This window comes from Nicotiana sylvestris, chromosome 6 (assembly GCF_000393655.2).
Source record: "Nicotiana sylvestris chromosome 6, ASM39365v2, whole genome shotgun sequence".
Taxonomy (NCBI): Eukaryota; Viridiplantae; Streptophyta; class Magnoliopsida; order Solanales; family Solanaceae; genus Nicotiana; species Nicotiana sylvestris.
In genome coordinates this window covers 166,729,807-166,736,865 of record NC_091062.1, presented here as the reverse complement: position 1 = coordinate 166,736,865, position 7,059 = coordinate 166,729,807, and positions in this window count along the sequence as shown.

The window sequence follows — 7,059 nt, the reverse complement described above, 5'->3', positions numbered from 1 at the left end:
ACAGTTCCAAATAACCCCTCATCCGCAGCATACCCTTTGACTGTCCACCACTTGAGCCAAACCCTTGCCAGTATCAACAACTGGATGCAGGCAGCTACTTCTAAGCTGTTTGTACTTTCTACCTCGGTGGCGGCCCAGTCAGTACCCCCTCAGCCGCATGCCACAGTTAGTGGAGGACACTCTCAAGGAGCTTCTAGACAACCAGAAGAAGCTCTTGGAGAGCCAGCAATTAATATTGGATGTTGTGGGTTCTCATGTAAAAGCATTGAAGGAGTTGACTAAAGAAACAAAGAAATTGAGAAAGACTCGGGCATCGAAGGAGTCAGTGAAGGAGTTGAGGGTAGAGGTAGAGAAATAAAAGGATGATCACTTGCCTTTGGACGTTTTATTGCATGACCCGACTCCAGCAGCCCAGTCTGAGCCGGAGTAGGAGACAGAGAGGACAACAAAGAGGAAGAGGGTGATTCCCCATGCTGATGATGTTGTGATAGAGTTGGAGGAGCCGCAGGGAGGTTCCTCTAGCCAGCCTCAGGCCCCACTGTAGGCCCAGAACCCAGCATAGGCCCAAGTCCCAGTGGAGACACAGGTTCCCGAGCATTCCGAGGACCCAGGGACCCAGACTCATGATCCTATGCAGACGGAGGACCAATAAAGAGTTTCTCTTTACTCTCTATCTTTTATTGATCTTATTTTGGTTAGTTAGCATTGAGGACAATGCTAGCTCTCATTTGAGGGGGGTAGGCCCTATTTTGATGACATTGTGTTGTATATATAACATTACTTTCTTTTTATTATGCTTTCTTTTTACTTTTGATATGTAAATAATTTTATCATTCTAGTTCATTTTTTGTACTTTGCAACTTTGATCTATATATAAAGTTACTTTCTGATGTATATATTCATTCCCCCTTATGTATATTCATCTAAATCCCCTCTTGTACATATTCATTCTACTTTCTGCATTTTCTCTTTCATAGTTTCTTATTTTATTTTGATAGCTTCTTATTTTGAGTTTTGCGTTCAATAAGCCTTTGGTTTTCTTAATGCCACAATTCTTTCCAAAGGTGGAATTTGTGTGAACCGGGTGGCTCTTCCCGATGATGGATGGTATGACAACCTTCTTAAGGGTTTGAGTCTATTTTTGTTTGCTTTTTGTGTAAATAGTAGCTAGTTAGTAAGGGTGCCTCAAGCAAAGCTTCACTTGGGCCTAACACATTTGCCTTTGATCCTATGGTCAAAAATAAATTGTTGTGTATAGGATGGTGAAAGTTGTGACCTTGAGACTCTTGTGTTGGCCGATAATCATCAAGTGGTTTTTTGGGACCATTCGTATTGCTCAAATCTTAGCTAAGGTTGCTGTGGGCCCCCGACTCTGTCTCTTAAACAATCCTATAGCTTGTGTGGTGAGAATTTGAATTGCAAGTCCAAGTCCCGAGCCATTAGTCTAGAACTTGCCCTGAATGTTTGTCTAGGTGAAATTCTAAGTGTAGTTTGACTTGAGATGTGATTATAGGCTCTCCTTTATCCAAATGATGTCTTGAAAACTTCCATAGCCTATCAATGTTAATATCCCTAGTCAACCCTTTTGAGCCATAGACCTTTTTCTTTCAAAAACCACGATACAAGCCTTTACCCATTCTAAAAATACCCTCTCTTGGCATCCGATCTTTTCTTAGCACAAGGCAAAAACATAAGTTTGGGGGGAGAGACGAGGAATGCAACAAAGTGGTAAAAGGTACAAAATAAAGAAAAGCAAAGGCAATGAAAAAGAAAGAAAATCAAAAAGTCAAAAAGAATGATCAATGTGAAAGAAAAAAAAATTGAAGGGATTTAATAAAAGTAAAGAGATGAAAGGTGTGGAAAGTTGAGAAAGGAGAAAAAGGTTTGAACTGAACAAGAAAGAGTGACAGTGTGTCTCTCTAACCCCTAAAAAAGAAGTTAATGACTCAAAAAGTCAAGAGAATGTTTGCCAAAATGAAGCAAATGAAGTGCTTAAGGGAAGATGGAACCTACCTAGACCAAATATTTCCTACCCTAAACCAAAAGCCTTCACCATATCTCCACAAAAGCCCTATATGATCTTGAATTGAATGAAGCTTACATTAGTGGTGACTCACATAAGGGGAAAGCTTATGATACTTAGAGCTGGACTTGTAACCTTTCTTTGAGAGAGATGAGTGTGTTTTCCACAATCCTAGTTCTGAGTGCTACAATCTAAAAGTGAGGTTTGCTTAGGGAGAGTTGAGGAGTATGAGTTTGGGTTCCACAATAACCAAAGTAGTAGAAATAATTTCTTTGATAGGTTAAGTCAACTCTTGATGCTCTTGTGTCGCACTAAAACCATGGTGCTTCGAAGGTCGAATGTTGTTAATGATTCATTTGAATTGAGGGCAATTGTTAGTCCCAATAGATGCTAGATGAGGTCACTTTAGGTCAGCTGAATTTTCTTGGATTTACTCTTAAGGAGGTGGGTCTTATTTTGTTTGCTTGAGGATAAGCAAAAGCTTAAGTTTGGGGGAGTTGATAACTAGGGATTCTAGTTCATTTTACACTTCTTTTTACTTGAGTTTTGATTAAAAATGAATACAAAATAGTCCCAAAGGCTTACATGTTGTACTTGTTTGCAGGATTTGGTCAAAAGGGCGACAATTAGTCAAAACCAACTCAAAAAGGAGTGAAACATGCACAAGTACCAAGAACAAGTCCAAGCACAGTTAAAACAGATCCACTGCGGCCGCAATCCATTTAGTGCGGTCCACAGTAAGGAGATTTAGAGAGGTGCAGTTTTTGGTAACTCAAGCACTACGGCCGCAAACCATTTTGTACGGACCGCAGTAGCCTCACCGCGGCCGCACTTCATTTTGTGCGGTCCGCGGAGATGAGATTCAGAGAGTTATGAAAAATAGAGATTGAAGCCAGCGCGGTCCGCAAGCCATTTTGTGCAGACCGCATTAGAGCCATCGCAGTCGCGGTGCATTTTATGCGGCCCGCGTTGGACAGGTTCAGAGAATGTGGAATCAAGCCAAAAAGCCTTAGCGCGGTCCGCGGTACATTTTGTGCGAACCACAATACCTCGTCAGGGGTATTTTTGTCCAGAAAATTCGGCCTAGTATAAATACTTTCTTTTCACATTTTTAGGGCATCTTTTGTAATCTAATTTTTGGTTGAGCACGTGAACGGTGGTTATTGACTATTTTGAATAATTTTATAGTGGGTTTATCATTGAATCTTCAATTATTAGCTTGTAATTAAATCTTATGGGTTATTCTTCATCTATTTATCAGTTTTCTTTCATTATTATGAGTAGCTAGACCCATTAGCTAGGGTTGTGGCTCAACCCTAGTGTTGGTATTTGATGGGTCTTTTGATTTAAGGCTTAGATGTTTATTGGTAGTTGATATTTGGACTGATTTGTATTTTCCATGTTGAATTAGTGGTTACAAACACTAATTTGTGCCTATTTGACTTGGGCTCTTCTTTAGAAAAAGAGCTTGAGTCTAGGAAAATAAGTCCAACAAGGAATTGGGGTGTAATCAAGAGATTGATAGCCCCAGTTAAAGGGTTAAACCAAGAGATAGTAATACCCGACTTGAGCCTATAATACTTACACAATTTTGACACCCAATTGGTCTTGAAAAAGTCAATTAGGATAAAGTCACTCAAGCTACCGAGAGGTATAGAGTGAGTAATTTCGTGCATTGGCTATATCACAATCCCTAACATGACGTCTTTGCCTTAGGTTTTAGATCCCGTCAAGTATTCACCTAGGAGAAAGTCACTTCCCTAGTGCCTCTTTAACTAATTAGAAAACCCTACAAGTAATCTTTCTTAGTTTAATTTAGCTTATCATTAGCATAAATATTAGAAGTAATATCCAATCAAAAGATGATTGGAAGAGTAATTAAGAGCACTACACATTTCTAGTTTAGATAGGAATCCAATTCCCACTTCTAGCTCCCTGTGGATTTGATCCTGACCATCTCGGGTAAAAGTTGCTTCGACCGCTCTCGCCACTTTGTAGTGGTGTAGGGTTGGCTCTGATCACTTACCTCAAGAAGTCACTCGAAACCCCTCTCAAAAATTGCCTCAATCCGAGCTTGCAAAGTCCAAAGATAATTAAAATCTTAGAACCCTTGAATTTCTACATTGCCCAGGTCATTTCGCTTCTACGGCCCCAAACTCCGCACCTGCAGAATTGCTTTTGCGATAAAAACTCTACTTCTGCGGAATTCACTTAAGTCTACAAGGTTCGCACCCGCACTCCAAGATCCGCACCTACGGAAGTGCTTCTGCGCCCAGTCGTCCGCTTCTGCGAAGCTAGCTTAACTTACCCATTCTCCGCATCTGCGGAGCCTTGTGTGCATCTGCGAGCTTGGAGATGCGTAAGATCCCTCACACCTGAGACACACCCTAGGTTGTACCTAGCTCCACTTCTGTGCCACTTCAGTCACACTTGCGGCTAATCCCCTCACAGGTGCGATCACACTAGAAGGCAAAAGTCTCAGCAATGTTTCAAGTCCAACTTTTGATCCGTTAACCATCTGGAATCTACTCAAGGTCACCCGGACCTCAACCAAATATATCAACAAGTCCTAAAATACGATAAGAACTTAGTCGAGGCCTCAAATCACATCAAACATTATCATAAATACGAATCGCACCCTAATTCAAGCCTAATAAAAACTAATAAATTCCAACTTTTACAATTGATGCTGAAACCTATCAAATCAACTTCGATTAACCTCAAATTATGCACCCAATTCATAATTGAAAAAACAAACCTATTCCAACTTTCGGAAACAAAATCCGAGCCCGATAACTACAAAGTCAACTCTCGGTCAAACTTCTCGACTTTCCAAACTTCTAATTTTCTTACTTTCGCCATTTCAAGCCAAAATCGCATATGGACTTCCAAATAAATATCCGGACACACTCCTAGGTCCAAAATCACCATAAAGAGCTATTGGAATCATTAAAATTTCATTCGAGAGCCATTTAAATATAAGTCAACATCCGGTCAATCCTTTCAACTTTAGCATCCAACTCGGGGACTAAGTGTCACGATTCATTCCGAAACATCCCTGGAACCAAACCAACTACCCCAGCAAGTCATATAACAACAATTGAGCATATAATAAGCAGTAAATGGGGAGACGAGGCTACAACACTCAAAGCAACCGATCGGGTCGTTACAATGAGAGAGAGATGATTTGCTGGTAGTAGTTGTGGATCTGAAGGAGACAGTAGAGGAGTTAAAGAAAGATAATAATTCTTTAAAAACTTCAATGGAAAATTGCATGAACTCCTCAAAAGAAAAGGAAGCAGCGAGTGAGGCATACCTTAACAACAACAACAATAACAATAACAACAACCCAGTAAAATCCCACAAGTGGGGTCTGGGGAGGGTAGTGTGTACGCAGACCTTACCCATACCCTGAAGGGTAGAAAGACTGTTTCCAAAGACCCTCAGCTCAAGATAATAAAAAGACAAAAGGAGAGAATATTAGATTCACCACGGAGATCATAGGGAAAAAGGAACATAAAATGCGGAAGAAAAATGCAAAGCAAAAATGATGGCTAGTAAATGGATCCTGCGTCGAAAATAGAAAATAGTAAGACACGACATTGCCCCTAGCTATCTTAGACAAAACCCCACTGGACTAGGCTCACAAAGGTACAAAGTAATGCAAGACTCAACTACCTCCTAGCCTACAACCGTAATACTCGACCTCCACAACTTCCTATCAAGTGTCATGTCCTCGGAAATCTGAAGCCTCGCCATATCCTGCCTAATCACCTCTCCCCAATACTTTTTAGGCCGCCCTCTACCTCTTCTTATGCCTTCCACAACCAGCCGCTCACACCTCCTTACTGGAGCATCTGGGCTTCTCTTTATACATGCCCGAACCATCTGAGCCTCGCTTCCCGCATCTTGTCATCAATGGGAGCCACGTGTACCTTCTCCCAAATATCATCATTCCTAATCTTATCCATCCTAGTGTGCCCACACATCCACCTCAACATCCTCATTTCTGCTACTTTTATATTTTGGATATGTGAGTTCTTAACAGGCCAACACTCAGCCTCATACATCATGGCCGGTCTAACCACCGCTTTATAGAACTTACTTTTGAGTATAGTTGGCACTCTCTTGTCACACAAGACTCTAGATGCTAACCTCCACTTCATCCATCCTACCCTAATACGGTGTATGACATCCTCGTCGATCTTCCCTCCCTCGTGGGTAACCGAACTAAGGTTCTTGAAGGTGCCTCTACTTGGGATAACCTATGACTCAAGCCTCATATCCACGTCCACTTCCCCCGGCCTAGCGCTAAACTTACACTCGAGGTATTCCGTCTTCGTTCTGCTTAGCTTGAAACCCTTATACTCAAGAGTCTATCTCCAAACTTTCAATCTCTCATTAACACCGGCTCGTGACTCATCACTCAAAACTATGTCATCGGCGAATAGCATGCACCATGGCACCTCCCCTTGAATATGGTTTGTTATCGCATCCAGCACCAGGGTGAATAAGAACGGGCTAAGCGTAAAGCCTTGGTGTAACCCCATTTCAACCGGAAAAGGCTTAGAGTCCCCTCCTACTGTCCTAACCCAAGTCTTAGCCCCATAATACATGTCCTTAATTGCCATAACATAAGGAACCGACATACCTTTTACCTCTAAGCATCTCCGGAGAACTTCTCTAGGAACCTTGTCATACACTTTATCTAGGTCAATAAACACCATGTGCAGATCCTTCTTTCTCTCTCTGTACAGTTCCACCAACCTCCTAAATGGGTGTATAGCTTCTGTGGTGGAACGACTTGGCATGAACCCGAACTAGTTGTCGGATACAGAAACTGTCATCCTCACCCCGCTTCAACCACCCTCTCCCATACTTTCATGGTATGACTCAGTAATTTGATACCCCTATAATTGTTACAACTCTGGATATCACCTTTGTTCCTATACAATGGAACCACCGTACTCCACCTCCACTCATCCGGTATCCTCTCCGACTTAATAACATTAAACAACCCAGTCAACCACTCCACA